At 41.1% G+C, this 23820-nt stretch overlaps 1 protein-coding gene across 1 annotated transcript in view; it reads left to right on the forward strand.

The window, feature by feature from the left end:
- The window catches only part of ARAP2 (ArfGAP with RhoGAP domain, ankyrin repeat and PH domain 2), a 2678178-nt gene that overhangs the window by 110936 nt on the left and 2543422 nt on the right, over window positions 1-23820 (forward strand). The gene's annotated exons all lie outside the window — the stretch shown is intronic.

Raw genomic sequence — 23820 nt, forward strand, 5'->3', positions numbered from 1 at the left:
TTATGATCATATTACTTTCCGAGTATATGTGCTGAAGAAACTTACAATGTTCCAACCTCCAAAGAGGTTAAGATAAGGATTACTAATAATTATTTGAAAGCAGGAATGACAAAGACTGTATATAACCACCTGCTTAGAGGGTAAGAGTACATTAAGGTCTCTTAAAAACACAAGATACAGAAGTCTGATAAACTGAAATCAAAACTAGTGGGGCAGTAGTACATAAGATAACATAATGCAGTTTGCATCAATGAATATTAAATAATACTTTAAATATGTTTTAAAAATCAAAAGCTAACAAAGGCAATTCCTACTTAAGAAGTAAACATCTGGAGTATTTTTTTATCAATTTAAACTCCTCTACCAAGCCCATAAGGTGAAAACACTCCACAACCTAATATTCTGGTGATAGGAGACTCCATTGTGAGACAAGGCTACAGTTAGTTGTGTGTCAAGAGGCCAGGATCCACCAGATCATATAAGCACTCAGGTCACTTACCTCTAAGTACCAATATGACTCAGTTATAGTCTATGTGGGCATGAATGACCTGAGATGTACCTCTTTGGAATATATGAAGAGAGACGTGATTGAGCGCTCAGAATATGTGTCACAGCCAGGTATGGCCAGCACTGAGCAGCATTCTACCATCTCCAGTAATGATGCCACAACACCAGCAGAAAATGATCAACTTTAACAACTGGCTTAGCTACTGGTGTCATTCCAAAGGGTCTAAAACTTATCAGCCTGAGAGGACATGGTTTGCAGGCTGTGCTGCTTTGCCAGGGATGGTCTTCACGTGACAGGCTTTTTTGGCCAAAACATTATCCATCTTACCTTGCCTTTTTAGGAATTGCTAAACAGACAAACCTTCCAACATAACAAAAGCTAGTCATGACAAACTAAAGGTGTTAGTGCTCAATGCTAGGAGTCTCAACAAAAAACCTGCTCTCCTTAAAAGCTCACCTCAACCTGGAGAATACTGAGATCTGTGCAGTTACTGAAACATGATTCAGAAACACAGAAACCACTCCAGCAATGCATGGCTATAATACCTTTCATGCATTCGACCACCTACTGAACATGAAAGAGCAAAAGATGGAGGTGTATCTATCTACATATAGGACACACAGACATACCTTAAGGCTGCTCAAAAAATATGACATGTTTGAGCTGCTCCATGTCCAACTAACCATGGGAAAAATACATTAACATGTTCTTGCTAGCTATAGGTCCTCCACCATAAACCAGGAAACCCATACATCATAACTGAAGTTACTAGAATCACTCACCATCCAGACCAGTACCATACTTATGGGTGATTTCAAGTACTCCTCATTAATTGGAAGGCGTACACAACCACTAACATGGAAGCCCAATGATTTCTTGACTTTGTAAATTTAAATGCCCTAGAGCAGCTAGTTTGCATTCCCACTAGGAAAACAAATAATCTAGATCTGGTACTGAAAATATGGGAGAGTGCTGCACCCCCCTAGTGTGATGTCCACACTAATAAGATCCGGTCACAAAGTGGTATCCTTTGAGATAAAGGTAAAACTAGTCCCCCCACCTAATCCCAAAAACTTAAAGAAATACTCTAAGGTAAACTACTTCGTACTAAGGGACAGCATAGTTAGTTTCCAAGCTCCCCCAAGTCCATAAAAATGCAGAGACCTATGCAGAGGCATACACAAAAGCCCTGTATGACCATATAAACAACTGCATAGAAATGGCAGTACCAGACCAAAATAAACTCAGTTCAAACAGTAAAAACAAGTCAACTTGGTAGACTTCTGGTGTTATTACGTTGTAAAACAAAAGAAAGAAAATATTGTTGAAAAGTAATAGGGAATGTGCACAACATAGGTTCATAGTTGTTTACTAGGCTAATGACCACAAAGTCATTTTTAAAACTAGCCATGCATCCCAAATCTCTGACAAGTTCCCGTACACTTGATAAGTAAGTGTAAGCAGAGGCTTGGGGGATGAAACATTTAAAAGCAGGGTGCTGGGAGGTGAACCATTTACAAACTGCCTGTGCCCATTAGAAACATAGGTGCCAAACCAGAGATTCTTGTTCCCCATCCAGTTGTCCAAGTTACACTTGAATTGGGTAAACTCTGTTTCACATGGATGAGGATCCTGTTCCAGAGAAGGGGTAGTCTCTGGGATACATACCTCTCTCTCCAGCAAGTCCTGTTTATATCACAGGCAAAGTTTAAGTCTTTAGAATGGGTAATTTTGGTGCTGTTTGTTTTGTGGATATGCACGAGGTCTATCGGAGTGAGGTCTGACAATGCCTTGTATTCCAGGCATAGATCTTCCCTCAACAGCCTGTAGAATAGGGCCTTGAGGTGGTCTGCATGGGACATGTTACTTAAGCACTGTATTATTGTTAGTGAGGAGCCTCTGTGGACATCCCTTGTGCCTTGTTATGTATATACTGAAGGGGGCATTGTACTCATTGACAGGCCTGATAAATGCTGAATACAGTAGAGCAATGACTTCCTTGGACTTAGATGCCATACCTTTGTTTATAAGTTGCACAACATAGAATGATCTCCTCGCTACTGCCTTATGTGAGTCCCCAAGTCCACGACTACTGTATTAACTCTTACGGGTGTGTTGTCAATATGATAGTTACCAGGGGTGGATGACTTTCTGAAGGATACTATTGTTTTCTGTTGCAGATTCAAACACCACACTTATGTAGGTATACACGCTGGATTCCATACAACATCAGACTAGTGCCACTGCAACAGTTTAAAAAAGTTCCTCGTTAGCCTAAAAAAGTAAACTGGTGAACTAGTGAAGTCTCTGAAAGACTTTTTGAGGGAAAAATATCCTCCAAAGTTAAGGATATCCATAATTTTTCAGTTAAGTCCGCAGTCTTAAGGGCAACACCCAACAATGTGCAGAATTAGTTGTAGATGAGATCACCTATACTCAGCCAGAAAATATAGCTAATCTGATGGCCAACAAATTCAGCTCATATTTCACCTCCTCATCACCCCCAGTTCTCCCCCAAGAAATGCCCTCCACCTCTTCACTCCCAATAACCACCAAAGAACAGATTGCCTCTGCACTCTGTATCACTAAAAACATGCTTAAATGAGGCCTGATGATATACCAGTTTGCTCCTTAAACAGCTTAAATCAGGACTTATCAGGCCAATTAGGATCATTGTTTAACCACAGCCTCTGGACTGGTTTTGTTCCACTAGAGTGGAGGACAGCAACAGTCATTCCTCTTTATAAAGGGGACCATATACTGACCCAGGAAATTGCTAACCCATAAGTTTGACTAGTCTTATATGTGAGGCCATGGAAAGAATAATCATAGATCTGATAAATAATGGCATAGGAAACTCCAAACACTGGACCTGACCCGATTCTTTTTTGTCACGGTCAGGTCATGCCTACTGAATCTGGGGGATTTCTTTGAGAAACTCACAAAGGCCATGAATGAAGGTAAAACAGTACATACCACCTATCTCAACCTGGACAAGGTATTTGACACAATTCCTCACTTGGGTATTATAAATAAACTGACAAAACTTGGCTTAAATCCCTGTGTCATCATATGGATAACCAGTTGGCTCATGGACAAGGACACGTGGTTAAAGTGTGTGAATCCAGATCCAGCAAGAAACCAGTTACTAGTGGTGTGCCACAGGGCTCAGTACTGGGACCACTCCTGTTTGGAATATACTTCTCTGAAGTCAAGGCCTCTGGATAACAAGGTTTGCTGATGACTTCAAGCTGGGGGCAGTCATTGAAACCCCAATAATGTAGATATCCTTCAAGGGGGTCTAGATCAGACAAATAATTGGTGCCAGAACCATGACCTAAAACTGAGAAAAAAAATGTAGTATCGTACCCTTTGGGAAGTCAAATACTCCTGCAAGTTACAACATCAGTAGCACACATTTGAGTAGACTCGACCCACTGAATTAACTTGGTAATGGGTGCTAACCCTAACCCTAATGCTGCCCCTTCCCCCAACCCTAACCCTACACCTTAACATCATTAAAACATTCCTGTAACTCTGCCACTACACAAGACAGACTCAAACATACAAACTTTTACAAACACAAACAAACACTACATCTATCCCCGGATGTAACCCTAACCCTTACCCTAAAAATAAACAAACCTGCATACAAAGATACAACACCTATCCTTCACTCATCCCTGACCTTAACCCTGACACACACACACATATACACACACATATACACAGACACACACACACACACACACACACACACACACACACACACACACACACACACACACACACACACACACACACACACACACACACCAACTCTACGTACCTGTGTCGACATTCCTTACCATTGACATATTCACTGTTTGGCCATACGTGCAGTCAGCATTAAATCACATCCCCACGCTTGTCAAACAAACGTAGATTCAGTAAAATGCAGGGGACCGATATATATGTCCTCTTCCAAACATCTAAAACCCATAACATCTAATTTCATAACATTGACACCAGAACATGTAAAACCCGTAATATCTAATTTCATAACATTGAGACCAGAAGATCTAAAACCCAAAACATTGAATTTCATAACATCTAACAGTACAAATCACATGCAAATAACATCCCATCTAAATATAATGACATATAATGACACCAAACTACCAAACACACTTTTTACTAAGTTTCTGCAGGGGGACTTGATACAGTGGGGTTAGGAAATTAACTTTTTCCCACTGTAGTGCGATCTTGGAGTTGCTGACGGGGGGGATTATCCCCCCACATGGGGGGTGCAGGGGGGCTTAGTAAAAAGTGTGTTTGGTAGTTTGCTGTCATTATATGTCTAGGGGATGTTATTTTCTTGTGATTTGTAGTGTTAGATGTTATGAAATTCGATGTTATGGGTTTTAGATATTTTGGGATTTAGATGTTTCAAAGTAGACCTGTATATATATGTATATATATATATATATATATATATATATATATATATATATATATGTGTATATATATATATATATATATATATATATATATATGTATGTGTGTATGTATATATATATATATATATATATATATATATATATATATATATCTATATACTATTTATTTATTTATTTTATTTTATTTTACATTTGTTGACCGGGATAGTCCTACTGGTTTCATGTCAATTTTCAGCGGAGGCCCGGGGAGAAAAGCACCAAGGTAAGCAGATAAGATTACTTAATGCAATTTATACACTGGTTACATATTTAACAAGTTATACAATTCCAGAGCTTGAGAGAAACCCGGGTGTAAGTCTGGGATATATAACACAACTAAGCTAGCTTACAGTTTTTAACACTGTACTAGAAGAGAGTAAGTCAGGTTTGATACATTGACATAGCCAGTTTAGTTTCAAATATTGTTTGACTCTTTTCTTAAACTGCCTCAGGGTAGTAAGTAAGGTAATATCAGCTGGGAGTGACTTCCAGGTTCTACCTACAGAGTTGGCAAACAGAGAGTCACTGGCTGAGTTATTAGTTTTGATAGTTTGAACTAGCAGTCTAGTGGAAGATCGAAGAGGTCTAGGATTATTATAGGGTGTAATAATGTTTTTAAGTGCAGGAGTATTGTCCGGATTGTAAAGGACTTTATATGTCATAATCAGTTGGTTATACTGAATCAAACTGGGCAGTTCTAGCCACCCAAGCTCGTCTAGATTGATACAGTGGTGTGTCCTAAAAGTCAGACCAGTGGCAAATCTGGCAATTTGGTTATAGCTGGTAGAGATTTTGTTAAGAACAGACTTGTTTAAGTTAGTGAGTAAAGGGGATGCCTAGAGAAGTGTTGAGAGTAGGTGATAGTGTACAATGGCAATTTTAGCCAGTGGGGTTAGGAAGGATTTAATCCTGTAAAGTGACCCTAGTTTTTTATTGATGGTTTTGATAGTTTGATTAACATGCAGGTCGAATTTAAGATTATTATCTATGATAGCACCTAGTAGTTTTGTAGAGGTGTCTGGGGAGATTATAGTGCCATTATTGGATTTTATGGTAAAGGTAAATGCAGTGGACCTATGAGTTGGGGGGAAAAGTAGCAGCTTTGTTTTTTTGGGATTTAAGATCAGACGACAACCAGAAAGCCAGTTTTCTACTAAGTTGAAAGTATTCTGGGTAGATGACCATAGATCTGTCTAAGATGTGGCTGAGTAGATCAGGGTGGAGTCATCTGCGTATTGAATACAGCTGACTTTTGGGATGACAGTATAAAGGTCATTGATGAAAATGGAGAACAGAGGGGGCCCTAGTATAAAATCCTGGGGAACACCAAGGGAGTTTGGTAGGAGGTTACATAGTTTGTTTTGCCAAAGGATAGCCTGATGTCTGCCACTCAGAAAAGATTGGAACCATTGAACAGCTTTAGTATCTAGACAGAATGTTTTCAGGGTGTGGATTAGTAGTTTGTGAACAACCATATCAGATGCCCTGGAGAGATCCAAAAAGAGGGCAGAGGATAAGTTGTTATTGTTACGATTATGGTTTATGGTGTTAGAGAAGGCTAGGAGGGCTGAAGTGGTACTGTGGTGAGGTCTGAAGCCGTGCTGAGAGTCAGCCAAAAGATTATTCTGAATTAGGTGGTGAAGTAGTTTTCTATGAACACATTTTCCATTATTTTGCAAGTGGAGATAATATGGCTTTTGGCTTATAATTAGATAGTTCAGTAGAGATGCCACCTTTGTGAAGTGGGATTACATAGGATATTTTCCAGATGGAGGGGATTTTGGCTTCTGCTGTGGTTCGATTGATAAGTATTTAGATGGGGTAAGCAATGGCATCTGCTGCTTTTTGTAGATACTCAGCAGGGAGTAGATCAGCAGAGAGTGTAGTTGGTTTTAATTTTTTGATTAAGGCATGGATGAGTGAAGTGGTAACTGGTTGGAAACTGAAAGAGAGTTGGTTACTGGGAGTGGTGGACTCAGGGCCAGAAGAGCTTGGAAGTAATTGGTTAGCTAGGGCTTGGATTGTCTCAGTGAAGAATCGATTAAAACTGTCAGACTTCCTCAGGTGGTTTATCAATGGTGCTTGCAGGGGTTAAGGTGAAGTTTATTCAGGATGTAATAGTTTATTTATACCTGCCCAAAACTTCTGAGGGTTGTTTTGATTTATTTGCTGAAGATTATAGTAGTAGTTTTTGTTTCTCTTATAGAATGGATTGTTTAGTCTCATTCCTTGATTGCCAATATTTAATGTGATCTTGGCGGTCTTGTGTGTATATATATATATGTATATATATATATATATGTATATATATATATATATATATATGTATATATATATATATATATGTATATATATGTATATATATATATATATATATATATATATATATATAAAACTGTGGTTTACTATCATTTGTGTGAACGGCAATCTGACGGCATGTATTATGCCGAAAGTGAGATTGTTGTTCACAAAATGACAAGTGTATGCGAAGTTGAACACACTTATGCAAATACAGTAATGTATTCGCATAAGTGTGTTCGACAAACTTTATGGAGATTGCAGTACAAAGAGGTTTGGGAATTCACCCATATCCCCACTGTAGTGTGATCTCGGAGTTGGAATATATAGTTAGCAGGGGATGCGGGGGCATAGCAAGCTCCCTCAAAATCGTGATATGTTGTATGGGAGTTTCATTTACACGAGCTTCTATACGGATATCACGTGATGTTTTCAAAGACCATGTCAGCTCTGCTGAGTCGACATTGTAACGCAGTCAAGATTCTGGTTTTGATGGTTTACTTTGAAATTGTGAATGGAAATTGTTTTGCCTATCACAATTTTGATACTAAACCTAATATATATATGTTTCTATATATAGATATGGGGTGTGTGTGTGTGTGTGTGTGTGTGTGTGTGTGTGTGTGTGTGTGTGTGTGTATGTATATATGTGTATGTATATATATATATATATATATATATATATATTTTAATGTACACACGCATATATATGTAAATATGTATAATATATTATTCTGATTCTACATTTTCATTGATGGAAATTATCTAATTTGCCGAAAAGCTTAAGTTACACATATTACTAAGAAGAATATTTGACGGGATTGGCTTTGGCATTAGTTGTATGGTTAATTTAGTAAACAGCTTTTTATTATGTTATTTTATGGTTTTAAGATTAATAAATATATCTTAGAGGTGCTATAACTTAAGAAGAGGGTTGCATCAGTGAGTTGTCATTCAAGAGGAATGGTTTGGATAGTTACATAAGGCCACTGGTATTTGGTTTTCCTGAGTGTAGGCATGTTATTCTTATTTAAAATGACTTCTGGGAAAGACGTAGCCCAGCTTGTCTATACTAGGTAAAAAACTTTCTTACACTGTGAAGGACACCAATGAGGACGAGAAAAGGCAAACACTACTAAAAACTCCTGATGTCCACCACAGCAGTAAAACTTGATAGTAAAATCAAAACTTTAATAAAAAGAATATAACATAAAATAAGCAGTCCTCAGTCTTCTGATAAGCACTTTCGGCAAATAAGCCGTATGATACGATGTGAGGAAGTGGTTTATGTGAGTAGGAAAGCATGGTTAAGAAGGGAGGTGATGATTAGTGAGCAGCAGTCTGGTTTCATGCCGGGAAAAGAAAAGAGCATTACAGATGCGACGTTTGCTCTGATGGTGTTGACGGAGAAGTATAGAGAAGGAGTTGCATCGTGTCTTTGTGGACTTAGAGAAAGCATATGACAGGGTGCCTAGTGAGGAGTTGTGGTACTGAATAAGGAAGTTGGAAGTGGCAGAGAAGGACGTAAGAGTGGTACAGGATATGTATGATGGTTGTGTGATGGGGTCTATATCACATTGTCAAACGTTTAAAAGTTTGAACACCATATGGTCAACACCATATGTTCGAACTTTAAAAGTTCGAAAACATAATATAGAATGGAAAAGGCTGGCTGTCTTGATGCCTTGATAGTTAAGCACACACAACAGCAGAACACTTTTCAATGAATCTTAATACTCGGACAAGTAGACTTGACTTAGTACTGTCAGAGTTGTACAGGTTATTAAATATTCATATTTAAGAAAGGTAAGAAGATACATATCTGATTAAAAACTAACAGTAGCTAATCAGCAGTTTAAGAGTAAATCTATATAATGACAGTTTTATTAGTTAATGGTGGGTATCCACAGAATGTATCTGGGCTGCCTGTTATTCCCTAGGTTGTTAACCATGGCCATGAAAACACTAGCCAGTATGTTTAGCTGACTATTAAGAGATCTGAAAATGCAAGGCAAAAAGGAAAGCAGTTTCATTCTGTTTTTCAGATGACTGCATGTTATTAGGGGGAAAACGGCAAAGCCGTAGAACTATTATTAGGAGTACTTAAGGACTTTGGACAATTTTGAGAGTTAAAATGCAATGTAGATAAGACAGTAGAGGTAAGACTAGGAACCAGGAAATGAAAAAACGGCTTGTGCACACGACAATATGTGCGTTTGGAGGCAGAAATGAAAAAACGGCTTGTGCACACAATATGTGCATCTGGAGGCAGATATGGATTTCAGTCATAGAAGGAGAAGCAGAACTACTTAACTACTTAGATATACGGGGGGAGTAATTCATATATGTATATATTACATGGTGAACAAGGCAAAGGTAAGAGTAACTTACAGTGGGAGTATGGGACAAAGCAACTGTGGGTCCAGCAATTATGAATTATCTCTAGATGGTATCTTACCTCAGTTAAACTTTACAGAGAAGGGAGGAAACATACACTCTCATATAGGGATGTAATACCCCCATGGCAGACTTTCTGTGTCATCATCATCATCCTCTCTCTCCCTGTTTTTGCCATTTACTACATCATGGCAGAGTATTGTATCAACTGTTACTACCACTCCTGATTCAGTGCTACTCTCCTATCATCTTCAGTAGTCATGTCTGTTGCAGGTCTTCTTTCATACTATCCATCTGTTTATCCATCTATGGAAGTCCTCATTTCCTCTTGCCATCATCCTCTCTCTCCCAAATCATCTTCTGCTTTCCTGCACAAATAACCTGAACCACTATATTCTATTCTCTATGACCTTTTCTGCAATTGGAACTACCCCAGTTTCTACTTACTATCCTCATTTCCTTTTCTGCCCCACAGTGTGCATCCTACCACCCATCTCAGGCACCTCATCTGCATCACCTTTAGTTTCCTCAATTGTCCTACCTTTACTGCCCATGTTTATGTACCATATAGTACAACTGGTCATGCCGCTGTTTTGTATACCTTACTTTTCAGCTTCATACTACACATGTTCAGGGAATATTACAGAGCACAACACTGGTGGTTAGAAGCAAAATTAATTTCTTATCAGAATTCTTTAGGGCAGATTGAGTTGTCTTTAAAAGATAATAATTTGTTATGAATTTCACATGCAAACTTGAATATTATCCAGTTAAAAGTGAGACTAGTATTACCCAGTGTATTAAAATGGAAAATGAATATTAGTGCAACATTTGGAAATATTTTAAAGATTACCATAGGTTTCTGAGAAGTTGCTGTATTCCATGAAAGGAAAAGATGTGAATGGACTATCTTGTCAGTACATGAAAAACATTTTTTCTTATGTTGGGTTTGTTATTGTGAATACGACTTGAGATTTAATACTGTGATACAAAGTTTTACTTAACTGACTGCATGATTGTTGGACAAAAATCTGTTAAATGTCTTGCTACATTGTGGAACTAGAACTAGAACATCAGCACCTGAAGTGTAATTTCTTCCAGATTTGTTTGTTACATTTCCTATAGTCGTTTGAGGCTTTCTTTATTAATTGTTCATAAGTAGGTACTAGGCTATTGGCCCAAGGGCCTACGTAAGCCTAGCCAGCCAATGTACCATAGCTTATGCCACCCAAGAAAGTTATTTTCCTGTGCCACTGTCCAGCAGAGACACAAAAGTGATCCCCGGGGTGTATTTCCTATTTCCCATCCATTCATCAAGATTTTTCTTGAAGAGTGCTAATGAAGAACTTTGCTTGACATAGATTGTTAGCTTGTTCCAGAGTATAGGAAGTCTCTGGGACAGAAATCTATCCCTCCAGCGTGTCCAGTTTATTGTGGTGACAAGGTTTAGGTTCATTTTATTTGTTTTTATACAGTCCCATAAAAATTATACAGTTAAAGATGTACCTGGGTGAAATGATGCTGCTGAGGATATATTGCCATTGACTTAGTTAAGTATGTGCTGAACGTACAGTTGTGTAAAATGTTGCCATAACAGAAGATGTCCTTCTCTTCACTGTTGCAGTACTCCTAACATTGGAGATCTCCTATCCAGGACAGTCAGACATTTGGCCAGTATTTCAAAGCCTAATGATCTTGTATGTGCCGTATGTCACAAATATGCTCCCAGAACTGAACAGAAAGTAAGGCATAAAAGTGATGTATGCATGCAGTTACCCAGAACTAAATTGCCCCAGAAAAGAACAGTCTGTGCAGGACAATGGAGTCCATGCAATTCCAGAAGAAAAATGCAGATGAAAAAGGGGACATGCTCAGCCAGAAGGGAATCAAAACAAAAAACAGAACAAACAAAAACAGAGCAAACAAGAAGAGGTTGGAAGGAGGGAGTGAATACTGCAACAGTGAAGAGAAGGATATCTACTGTCATGGTAAGATTTTACACAACTGTACTATGTCCTTCTATATTTCTATTGCAGTATTCTTAACATTAGGGAGAGTAAAAAAACTCAAGAAACAGAACTGGAGTTTGAAGGCTGAGAAGAACCCTCAACAAACCCATATAAAATGTTTCTAGCAAAATTTTCTCTGGCCCAAGAAACCATAGCCAACATGTAATGTTTTGTAAAGGTTTGTACTGAAGACCAAGTAAAAGCTTCAAAGATGGAATTGGTGTCTACCCCCTTGAAAAATGATACCAGAAGAGGCACTATCCCTAGTGAAATGAGCTCTAACAGAAGTTGACAAAGATTTGCCATGAAAAGAAATGGCCTGAGATATCCAGGAAGAGATGGTTTGCTTAAAACAGCCAAACTCAACATCCTGGGATGAAAGGAAACAAAAATCTGGTCAGACTTACAAATGGCCTTAGTTTTATCCAAGTTGTACCTGAGCTGTCTGTGCAAATCCAAGGTATGAAAGACCCTCTCACTTGCAGACTGAGGAGAAGGGGAAAAAGAAGGAAGTTGTACCGTTTTTTTCAAAAATAACTCATTTACTACCTTGGCCATAAAAGAAGGATAAGTATGAAGGGACACCCTGTCCCTTTGAGAGAGAGAAAAAAGGAGGAATGGCCATAAGGGCCTTTAGCTCAGAAACCCTCAGAGCAGAAGAGCCAACAACAAAACAGTCTTCCCGGTACAATGCGGCAAAGGAGCAGAAGCTGCAGTCTCAAAAGGAGCCTGAGTCAGTTTTTCCAAAAGAAAATGAAGGTTCCAAGGAACAGGAATAGGTTTCTGTGTAGGCCTAATATGTAGGACAGCTTTAAGAAATTGTTTGACCTCAAAATGATAAGCCAAAGGAGAATTCAAGGGTAGACGAGCAGAAGTGGCTGACAAATGGGCCTTCACAGAAGAATAGGCCAGATCAGACTGTTGCACTCACGCAAATAAGTGAGGACCAAAGGAACCCCACTGAAAAAGGGTCCTGGTTACAAGCTTGGCACCAGACAGAAAATCTTTTTCATTGGACGTACAAAATTTTCTGGTTGAGGGTTTCCATGCCTGTTGTAAAACCCTGAGCACATCCTCAGAAATAGGGTTTTGATCCCTTTCAGGTACCTCATCACCCACAGTGTCAGTTGAAGACTGGACAAGTGAGAATGCATGAGAGTCCCTTTTTGTCCTGTTTAAGGAGGTCCAACCTGTGAGGTAAGTTGTGGTGATTGCTGCTGGCCAGATGCATTAAGATGGGGAGCCAGTGCTGTCTTGGACAAAAGGGAGTCACTAGCAACTTTTTCATGGTGTCCAGCAGAATCTTCTGCAGGATCCTTGGAAGTAGAGGAAGAGGAAGGAAAGCATAAAGAAACATCCCCTTCCAAGGAAAACAAAGGGTATCTGTCTTTCACACTAGATGGCATGACACTCAAACAGAAGAGAGGGAGCTGCTTGTTTAGATGGGAGGCACAAATTTCTACCTGAGGAATACCCCACCGATGAGCCTTGACCAGAAACACATCTCTGTGAAGCATCCATTCATGAGCCTGTGTTTTGGACCTGCTCAAGAAGTCTCCCACTAGATTGTACTCAAAGGAATGTATACTACCTGAAGAGTTGACTGAAAACCGAGAGCCACCTCCCAAGCCTGAAGAGCCATCCTGCAGAGGAGGTAAGTTTTTTGTGCCTCTCTGCTTGTTAACATACAACATCACTGTAGTGTTGTCCATGTACACCGTAAAAGGGCCTGGAGATAATATGGGGTGAACAGCTTAAAGAGCCAGAATTGGAGCTCTCATTTCTTTGATGATGATATCATGTGACTTCTGATGGGAGGACCAGAAACCCTGAACTTTCAGGTGACCAAATGACATCACCAACCCCATGTCTGAGGTAGTTTTTGAGGAGGGACTAGAAGCTGAAAGGGTAGGCCTGGGCTGGGAGCAAACTGTTGAATCCACCACTCAGATTCCTTCTTAGGACAAGGAATATAGGTGCACTTCACTGAAATCCAGAGGGTGACAGTGCTGCAGCCAAAATGACTTGAGGTACCATTGAAACTTCCACATATGCAGTTTGACAAGAGAAAGCATTGGAATAGAAGAGGCTATGAATCACAGGGCCCAAAGAAACTGTCTGGCTGGTATGGCAGTCAGAGGAAGAAGAGACTGAAACAAGGTTTTCAATAGCAAAACTTTTGGAGGTGGAAAAGAGTCCAATACTGGCACTATCTAAATTCTATGAGGGAGTCAGGACACACTTTTGATAGTGAACCTCAGACTTTGAAGAAGAGTAATTGTGAACTCCAGATACTGTAACAGACAACTGGGAGAAGGTGCCTGAAGCAACAGGTCATCTAGATAAAGAAAATTCTGAATGTCTTGAAGCCTACAGAAAGCAATCACTTGAGCTAGGCATTTTGTGAATACCCCTGGGGCAGTAGAGAGGCCAAAGGGCAAAGCAGAGAATTGAAAATGAAAGGAAGAAACAGAGAAATGTAAAAACTTCCTGAAAAGAAGGTGAATCAGGATATGAAGATAATGATCTTTCATCTCCAAAGGCACCAGAAAAGCCTGAGGTAGTAAAAGAAGAAACAGGCTTTGAAGAATAAGCATACAAAAATAAGGGATCTTGAGAAAGGTGTTGAGTAGGGGGAGATTCAGAATATGTCTCAAAGTTCCCTCTTTTTGAGGAACCAGGAACATCCTAGAAGAAAATTCCTTTCCCACTTGGGAATGGGGGCAGGTTGAATGGTTCCTTGGCTCACCAGGGACCTTAGGACCTCTAGGAAATGATGAAGTTGCTCTAGAGGAGGTTGAAGAATCCCTGATAAAGGAGGGAGAGATTTCCATACCATGAAGTAATCATGACAGATTATCAAAAGAATCGAAGAGTCTGAGGTGATGAAAAGCCAGTTTGGAAGACAAAGGGAAAGCTGAATGGACAAAGACACCTGTTTTAAGAGAAGGTGGGGGGGCACAGAAATCTGAGAAGCCTTAGCAGAGGGGGGATGCTTACCACCCCTCCTGCTGTTGGAGTCTTGGTGGGCTAGCAGCAGATCTAGAAGGATAATTCCTCTGGAACATAGGGATAGGGCAGACAAAAATATGTTTAAGGTCCTGCTGCAAGTCTTTGCCTATCACTTGAAGAGAATTAAACAGGTCAGCAGCAGCAATCCCAAAAAATGTTTATTATCCAAAGGAGCATTCAATGACTTAGCTTTAATGTCCTCAGGCAAAGACTGGAAACAAAGCCGAGAATAATGTCTCATGACAGTCCCAAAAGGCGCAGCCCTGGAAGAGGCATCAGTGGCATCATAGTTACACTTAAAAAGAGTTGTGAGCCACTTAAGAAGCAGAACCTAAAATAGAGAAGGAAGTGGACTTGGCTTCAGAATCGGGTCGGTCAGAAAAAAACTGAGAAGCCTGAGCAATCAAGGCCAGAGCATACTTGGTTATGTGGGTCTGGTAATTAACAGCCCCAAAGACCAAAGTAGAAGCAGTGTAAACTTTCTTACCAATCCTATCCATTGCCAATTCTTATCAGAAGTCAAAGGTTTGTTAGAAGAGACCGACACCACAGCAGGATCAGCAGAAAGACCTTGAAATAAAAATTGACAATCCTCAGGAACCTTATAGAACCTATCAGGTTTCTTAGGAGCAGGGGGCTAAAAATCTGGAGAACTGGAAGTAGCAATGAAGGTGCCTAACAAGGCAGCCAACACAAGAGGAACTGCAGATGCTTTAGGAGTATCTACCTGAAGCAACTCATAATATCTTCTATGAATATCGGACACTTGAGAAGAATCCCACTTAAAGTATTCCATCATCTTAGCAAGTGTGTCCCCAAAGGGCAATTCCTCAAAAGGAGACTCAGGGCTAACAGACTTCTTCTCATCAGAGCTGTAAAGCAAAGGTGAAGGCATCTGTGAAAAATAGGACAAAGATAATTATTTTCCTGTGCCCCTGTTGAGCAGAGCCACAGAGGTGATCCCACAGGTGAGTTTCCTATTTCCCATCCAATCATCAAGATTTTTCTTAAAGAGTGCTAATAAGGAGCTTTGTTGGATATAGCTAGGTAGTTTGTTCCAGAGTATAGGAAGTCTTTGGGACAGGAATCTATCCCTCCAGCATGTTCTGTTTATTGTGGTGACAAGGTTTAGCTCTCTAGAGCATGTAACTCAGAGGGATTGGGATTTCTTTAAGTGGAGCATGTCCAACAGCTCTGGGTTTGACATAGCTTTGTATGTTAGGCAGAGATTGCCTCTGAGTAGGTGATATGCGATGGAGTAAAGCTGGAATTTTTTTGAGACGGTCTGCTTAGGGCATCTGTTTGAGGCCGGTAATCCTCTTTGTGAGGTATTTCTGTGGCCTTTCCAGTTGTTGTAGATGTCTTGTGAGGTACATACCAAAAGGGGTGTTGTACTTTTATAATAAGTCTAATGAGTGATGAGTAGAGGGGAACAATGACCTCTTTTTTCCTGGATGAGAAACCTTTTGTGATGAGGTGTGCCACGTAGAAGGATTTCCTGACTACTGTGGTGATGTGATTATCAAAGGAGAGACTACTGTTCACCTGTGTCCTAAGGTCTCTTATCACCCTTTTGGTTTACCACCTATGTGGTAGCTCATGGGTACAGAGTTTTTACCAAAGAGGATGACAGTGCACTTTTTGGCATTGAGCTTGAGGCCATGGCTTTGACACCAGGGATCTGTCTCAGTGAGGCCCTTTTGTTGGATGTCCAGATCGTTAGGAGTTTTGATTATGGCTCCTAGTTTGCAGTCATTTGCAACATTTATTAGCCAAAGACCTTCTGTGTTAGCCTGTACTTCAGAGAAGTAGATACCAAACAGGAGAGGACCCAGGACTGAACCCTGTGGTACTCCATTTGTCACTGGTTTGAAGTCAGATTTGGAGTCTGCTACTTTCACAATGTGGGTCCTGTCAGTGAGCCAGTTAGCAACCCATCTTGTGACATTGAATTTTATACCTAATTTAGTGAGTTTATCTATAATTCCAGAGTGGGGTATAGTGTCAAAAGCCTTGATGAGATCTATATAGGCTGTGTGAACCACCTTACCCTTGTCTACGGCTTTGGTAACTGTTACAAAGAAGTCTGTCAGGTTTAAAAGACATGATCTGCCTTTTACAAACCCGAACTGGATGTAGTCCACAGTTTGGAGATTACCAATGTCTTTGTTTATAAGTTCCATGATGATACGTTCCATGATCTTGCAGACCAGGCTCGTTGGCCTAATGAGGCGGTAGTTCCCGGGGTCCGTGGTGGCTCCCCCTTTGTGGAGTGGAATAACCATCGCTGTGCGCCATTCAGGGGGCACAAAGCCTGAGGTGAGGCTATGACTGAACATGGTGCTTAGGTGGGGTGCCAGTTCATTCTGTAGTTCTTGTAGAATGCAGCCTGGGATGTTGTCAGGTCCCATGGATGCTGTGTTTTTGGCTTTGGAGAGCATGTTTTTTTTACATGTGCAGCCGTGATTACAGGAACTTTGCATTCTTCCGGTATAGAGATGGGCCCTTTAGGGGGTGAGAGTGGGGTAAAGTTAGCACTGAACCTATCTGCCAGGATGTTGGCAATATCAGTTGGTTCTGTATATTTTGTGCCATTGTGCTGTAACTCAGAGCAGATCTGAGTGTTGCCACTGAGATTCTTGACATAGCTATAGAATGCTTTGTGGTTGTCTTTAGAATCAGTGGTGATTTTGTTTTCATAACAAGCTTTGGAGGATTTTATGAGGGATCTCAGCTTCTTACTGCGGCTGATCAGGTAGTTCCTCCAATCATGGAATTTTACTCTTTTTTTGCAACAGTTTCTTTCTTCTGTTGTAGAGTTTGTTTATGGCAGGGGACCACCAGATTGGCTTCCTTTTTTGGAGGATAGTATCTTGGTTCTGTTATGGATAGCACTTTCCATGCACTCGTAAGTGCTTATAAAGTGCAGTATAGAGTTTTCATCATATAGGCAGGAAGCACTGCAGTCAAGCTCTATGGTGGATCTACATTGGGTAATGCAACCTGTACTGTGACATGCAATGTATTTTTACAAATCCTTTCCATGGTTTTAGCATTATGGAACCTAAGTCAAATGCATTTACTTCAGGAAAACAATCTTATGAGTTTCCCGTTGATAGTAAAGTAAATGTAGGAAGGCTTTTCCGACATGGTGTTTTATAATGTTATTTCTGAGGTCTCCACACTGAATGCATCTCAGGACACATCTAAATTGTTCTGAGGGCTCTGAAGAGAGGCAGTATGTAATTTGATGCAGACACAGCTTTAATACTCTATATAATGTGCCTGTTTCTGGTGCTTCTTCATCTACTGACATTTACCACTTTTCTACTGCCATTTATAATGTAAAGTGTGTTGTGCAATACAACAGGATTATTCGCAAAGTACTAAAATGTAAAGATATAAAGGTGATGTTGACAGACTCCCTGCCATGTCATCGTTCAGTTTTCTAAATACATAATGGGCTCAAAATGTGAGTCAGATGGGCAGATGGATAGCAGGTATAACTTTTGCTAATACATTAATAATTTAGTCTGGAAATTTTATACAGAAGATTAAAGATGTTCTTCATTTTTCAATGCTGCAGTCATTACAACTGGGTTATCCTGCTGGCAGGCTACCCTCAGTCGGCCTGAATTCCAAAGTCTAGGTCCAGCATCGGTTGCTGTCACCTCTTCCCTGATGTCAGAACGCCAGGGGTATAAAAGATGCAGCCGACGCCATTTTCTTCAGTCTTTCTTGCCGCGCGGTGCCCAAAGCAAAAGCAGTTCGCAAGTGCCGGTCGGCCGACTCCTGAGTTTTCAAATTCGAATTTCAGATCCGAAGTCTTCATTAAAGCTAAGTACCCCATTGGGGAAACAGGATTTTCATTCTTACTGTATTCCTTGCCTAGGCCCTGACCATAATGTTGCAAGTTGTTGGTTTTGTGCTAGATTTAACCAATGCACTATTAAGCGTTGGTATGATTTTGCATTCCATTACTTTGGCAGAAGATTTAATTATATAATGCCGTCGGAACAGCCAACTACTGGAGTTTATAAAAAGCGCAAAGACAAAGAAAAGGACAGGCATCCGAGATCCAAAACCGACGACGAGGCTTCTGCTAGGCCTGTCGCCGGTTCTCAGTGAGGCACTTTCGCAGCCCCTGACGCCCGCTACCTCAGAGCCACAGACCGCTTCCGACTCCCACATGGAGCTGACTAGGCCACTGGAAACTCAAGGTATTGGACATTTGGAAACTATTCCTTCAGATGGGTCTGGAGCCGCTGAGCAGACATCGGCTTCTGAGGGTGTTTTCAGGCCTGCACAGTTATATGTGAAACCTACTTCAGCTACAAAGGCAAAGACTAAAGCAGCTCTAAAGACAAAGAAACAAGTACAGCATTCTCCTGGACAGGCCTCCATGCCTAAAAAACAGATACGTAAAATGGTTGAAGACCTAATTACTTTGATCAGGGGTTCCCATCCCCCTCCTGATAAGAGGCCTAGGCAAGAGTTAGATTATGAATCTTCAGACTAGGTTTCCATTTCCTCTGATTCCTCCTCTGCACAGGAATATTCTATTCCTCCCTATGAGGATTCTGATGCTGAAGAATCTATCCCTTCAGCCTCTCCTCCTGAGGATTATTCTTTTGGGGACACACTGCATACTATGAGGGAGCATTTCCACTGGGAGAGCCAAGATTACTCAGAATCCAAGAAAAGGCACAGAGACTTCCTTTTATTGCCTCAGCACAGGCCCCTGGCTATCCCCCCTGTTTTAGACATTGTAGATGATGTATTTTCAGAGTCCAGTCTATCTCCAGACTCTTTACCACCAGCTCCTGTTAAGCCAGACAGATACTATAGGGTTCCTGATTCACATAAATTTCTTTATAAAAACCCTGCTGCTGACCCAGAAACTATCTCTCAGGGTCCCAAAGGGGTCAAGGCTTCTACTGCAAAAACCCTATCCCCTCTAATAGGGATTCTAGGGCCCTAGACAGATGGGGTAAAAAGATTTATACTTCTGCTACCTTGGCTGTAAGAGCTTTAAATTGCCAATTTCATATGCTTAAATATCAGCAATATCTTATGCCATTGCTTAAACAGAAAATGTTAACAAATTCAGAATGTGCAGACAGCAAAGAAATGCGGGATTTATTGCATGCAGCTGAATAAGTTGGAACGCATACTTTGCAATGTGGTTTTGATTCTCTAGAGGCCTCCTGCAGGGCTGCTGTTGCAGGTTCTGTCATTAGGAGGCATGCTTAGTTAAAAGAACAGAATCTTCCTGATCATGTTAAAGCAAAACTATTAGATGCCCCATTACAGCATGATACTTTGTTTGGTGTTAAAGCAGAAGAGGTGTTGAAGAAAATGGAGGACAAAGCTAAATCTATGCAAACAGTCAAGGATTTCTTGCAGGTACAGCCTCCCAGATTTAGCAGGAACTGGCCTACAAAGAATTGGTCCTATCCAGTGTCAGATAGGCCACAAAGAGGCAGATACAGACACCCCAGAGGCAGATCACAGCCCCAAGGCTCATACAGGCCTAAACAATGAGGTGCTTCTACCTCCAAGAGCGGAGAGGAAAAATCACAGCCATACAGGAAACAGTCTCAATGACTCCCCCCTTTCAGCACCAAGCACTTCTCTTTTGGCAGCTCCTCTGAGGGGAAAACTAGCACTTTTTTCACGAAATTGGCACATGATCACCCAGGACAAGTGGGTCCTAAATATAGTATCACAAGGCTACAGGTTCCACTTCCACACCCTGCCAAGGCCAAACGGTATGCCAGACCTGCCATGCAATCAATAGGCAGAGGCACAAAAACAAGTTTCACCCCTCATGGACATGAGGGCCATTCAACAAGTACCAGAGCAAGAGCAGGGACAAGGATTCTATTCAAGGCTGTTCTTGGTACCCAGAAAAGACAAAGCCTGGAGACCAGTACTGGACCTGTCTATTCTAAACACATATCTGGATATTCCAAAATTCAAAATATTGACTCTACAGCAGCTTCTGCCCATGGTGGGCAAGAAGGCTTGGCTTGTGACTTTAGATCTAAAAGAGGCATACCTGCATGTCCCAATCAGACTATCATGCAAAAGATACCTCAGATTCATAGCTGGCTCAAGGCACTACCAATTCTTGGCACTGCCCTTTTGCTTATCTACTGCGCCCAGGGTCTTCACAAAGTGCCTGGCACCGGTAATTGCATACTGCAGACAAAGAGGAATACAAATATATCCTTACTTAGACGACTGCCTCATTCAAGCAGAGAACAAGGGCATTCTATTACAGCATCTGGCATTTGTAAAGAGATTACTACCATGCCTAGGGTACACAGTCAACGACCAAAAATCAAAACTAGTACCCTCTCAAGAGATAATATTCCTGGGTGCAAGCTTAAATACAATTGCCCAGATGGCTTATCTCATGCCAGACAAAGACAACTGACTGCCTATTTCAAACTGTTGGCAGTAAAGGCCCAGTTATCTGCAAGAAATATTCTGCAGGCTTTGGGCTTCATGGCATCCTGCATTCTACTAATTCCATATTCAAGATTGCATATGAGGAAACTTCAATGGTACCTAAAAAGTGTTTGGACTCAACATTGCCACAGCCTGCCTGCAACAGGAGTTTTGATGGTGGGCGAAGGCCTGTCACCAGAACAAAGGACAGCCATTCACTCTACCCCCAGCCACACAGACATTAACAATGGATGCATCTGATTATGCCTGGGGAGCCCACATGGCAGGAAGATATATTCAAGGCACATGGTCCGCAAACCAAATGCATCTACATATCAATCAAAAAGAGATGCTAGCTGTTCAAAATGCCCTGACAGCCTTCAAGGACCTATTTCATCCGGGACAACTACTGATAAAGACAGACAATACCATGGTCATGTGGTACATAAACAAGCAGGGAGGCACTCATTCTTACCCCCTTTGCAGACTAGCCATGACTTTGTGGGACACAGCATTGACTTACCAAATACATCTGCAGGCACAATTCCTGCCAGTAAAGATAAATACTCTGGCAGACGAACTAAGCAGAAACCTCATGGATCCCCACGAGTGGAAATTGGATCCACAAGACTTCAGCATGCTAACAAGGAACTGGGGATGCCTGGACATAGATTTATTTGCCTCACCTCACAACTGCCAACTAAAGAGATTTTGCACAAGGAGTTATCACAGACAAGCATGGAAAGTGGATGCCCTATCTTTCAGCTGTAAAAACTTAACAGTATATGCCTTTCCTCCTCTTCCTCTCCTCCCCAAGTTTCTCCTAAAGGTCAGGCAGGAGAAGCCAAAAATGATACTGATTTCCCCAGACTGGCCATGCCAGTACTGGTATCCAATCCTAAGGAACTTGTCTCAATGCCCAGCCTGGACCTTACCTCAAGTGCCTCATCTACTGTCTCAGCAGAACAATCAGATCCTGCACAGCCAACTCAAGACCTTAAATCTAGCAGCATGGAGGATAATGTAGTCATACAAAACACACCTCTCACTAAAGCGGTAATGGATGTCATTTTGCAGGCCAGGAGGCTTAGTACTAGAAAATCCTATGCTGGAAAATGGAAGAGATTCTGTGCTTGGAACCAGGTGCTAGGAATTGACACAGCTGTATCAAACATTCCTCAGATTTTGCAATACTTGACTGAGATGCTGGACAAAGGCCGATCTTTTTCATCTATAAAAATTCATGCTTCTGCCATTTCGGCTCATTATAATACAGAGCCGCCAATCTTTTCTCATCCTTTATTAAGGCAGTACCTCAGAGGTGCCAAAAATTTAAGGTCTCCAAGGAGATCACCAGTACCTGCATGGGACCTTAATTATGTCTTGGAAAAACTCACCCTGCCTCCTTTCGAGCCAGCTGCTACAGCTGATATAAAGTATTTATCTTGGAAAACAGCTCTGCTCCTAGCAATAACTTCTGCAAGACGAGTCTCAAAGCTACAGGCACTCATGGCTGTGGAAACTTTTATCATTTTTCATCCAGACAGGGTTTCTCTGAGGACGAACCCGACATTTATGCCTAAGGTAGTGTCCAGTGTGGCCCTTAACCAAACTATTCATCTGCCTACCTTTTATCCAAGCCCACAGAATAAGGGGGAGAAAATTCTGCATTCTTTGGATATACACAGACAGCTATGCTTCTGTTTGAACAGAACCACAGCTTTCAGAAAGACAGAGCAATTACTAGTGGCATATGCTGCAGGATCACAAGGAAAAGCTATCTCAAAGCTGACTATTTCAAAGTGGATAGGCCACTGCATTCGTTTCTGCTATTCACAACATGGCACGCTAGTACCTAAGGGCATTAGGCCACATTCGACCAGAGCATCAAGCCACTTCAGCAGCCTTCCTCAGGGGAGTACCAACCAAAGATATTTTAGAGGTTGCCACTTGGAGTTCAGTGCACACCTTCACAAAGCACTACCACTAACCACTCTACTCTAAATCCGGGGCAGGCTTTGCTACTGCAGTCCTGCAGGGCCTACTAGCCGCTCCTAATGCTATTTAGCTCCAGCCTCCCAACCTTAGTTTTGGGACTCATCCCAGTTGTAATGACTGCAACAGTGAAACACGAAGAACATAGTACAGTTGTGTACACTTACCATAAATGTAGATGTTCGAGTGTATTCACTGTTGCAGTCCAGGTTGCCCACCCGCCGTACCACTTTTCTTTGCTGGAACTTATCTGTACTTCTCTATTCTATACAACCTATGTGGTGTATTTGCTTGTAGATGAAGGCAAAATATATATTTTGGTGCATGCATGTTTTATTAACATATTTTTAGCCTGCCCTTTTGGGGGCACCTGACATCTGGGGCAAGAAAAACTGAAGAAAATGGCATCAGCTGCGTCTTTTATACCCCTGGTGCACTGACGTCAGGGAAGAGGCGACAGCAACCGACGCTGGACCTAGACTTTGGAATTCAGGCCGCCTGAGGGTAGCCTGCCAGCAGGATAACCCAATTGTAATGACTGCAACAGTGAATACACTCGAACATCTACATTTATGGTAAGTGTACACAACTGTACTTTATGACTGCTAATAAGTTTAATCCTATAGACCTGGCTTTGATTTCTGCAGTTTCTGTTTACCTGGTATGG

Source organism: Protopterus annectens, chromosome 2.part1 (genome assembly GCF_019279795.1).
Source record: "Protopterus annectens isolate FY-2018-M chromosome 2.part1, PAN1.0, whole genome shotgun sequence".
In the NCBI taxonomy this organism is placed as follows: Eukaryota; Metazoa; Chordata; order Ceratodontiformes; family Protopteridae; genus Protopterus; species Protopterus annectens.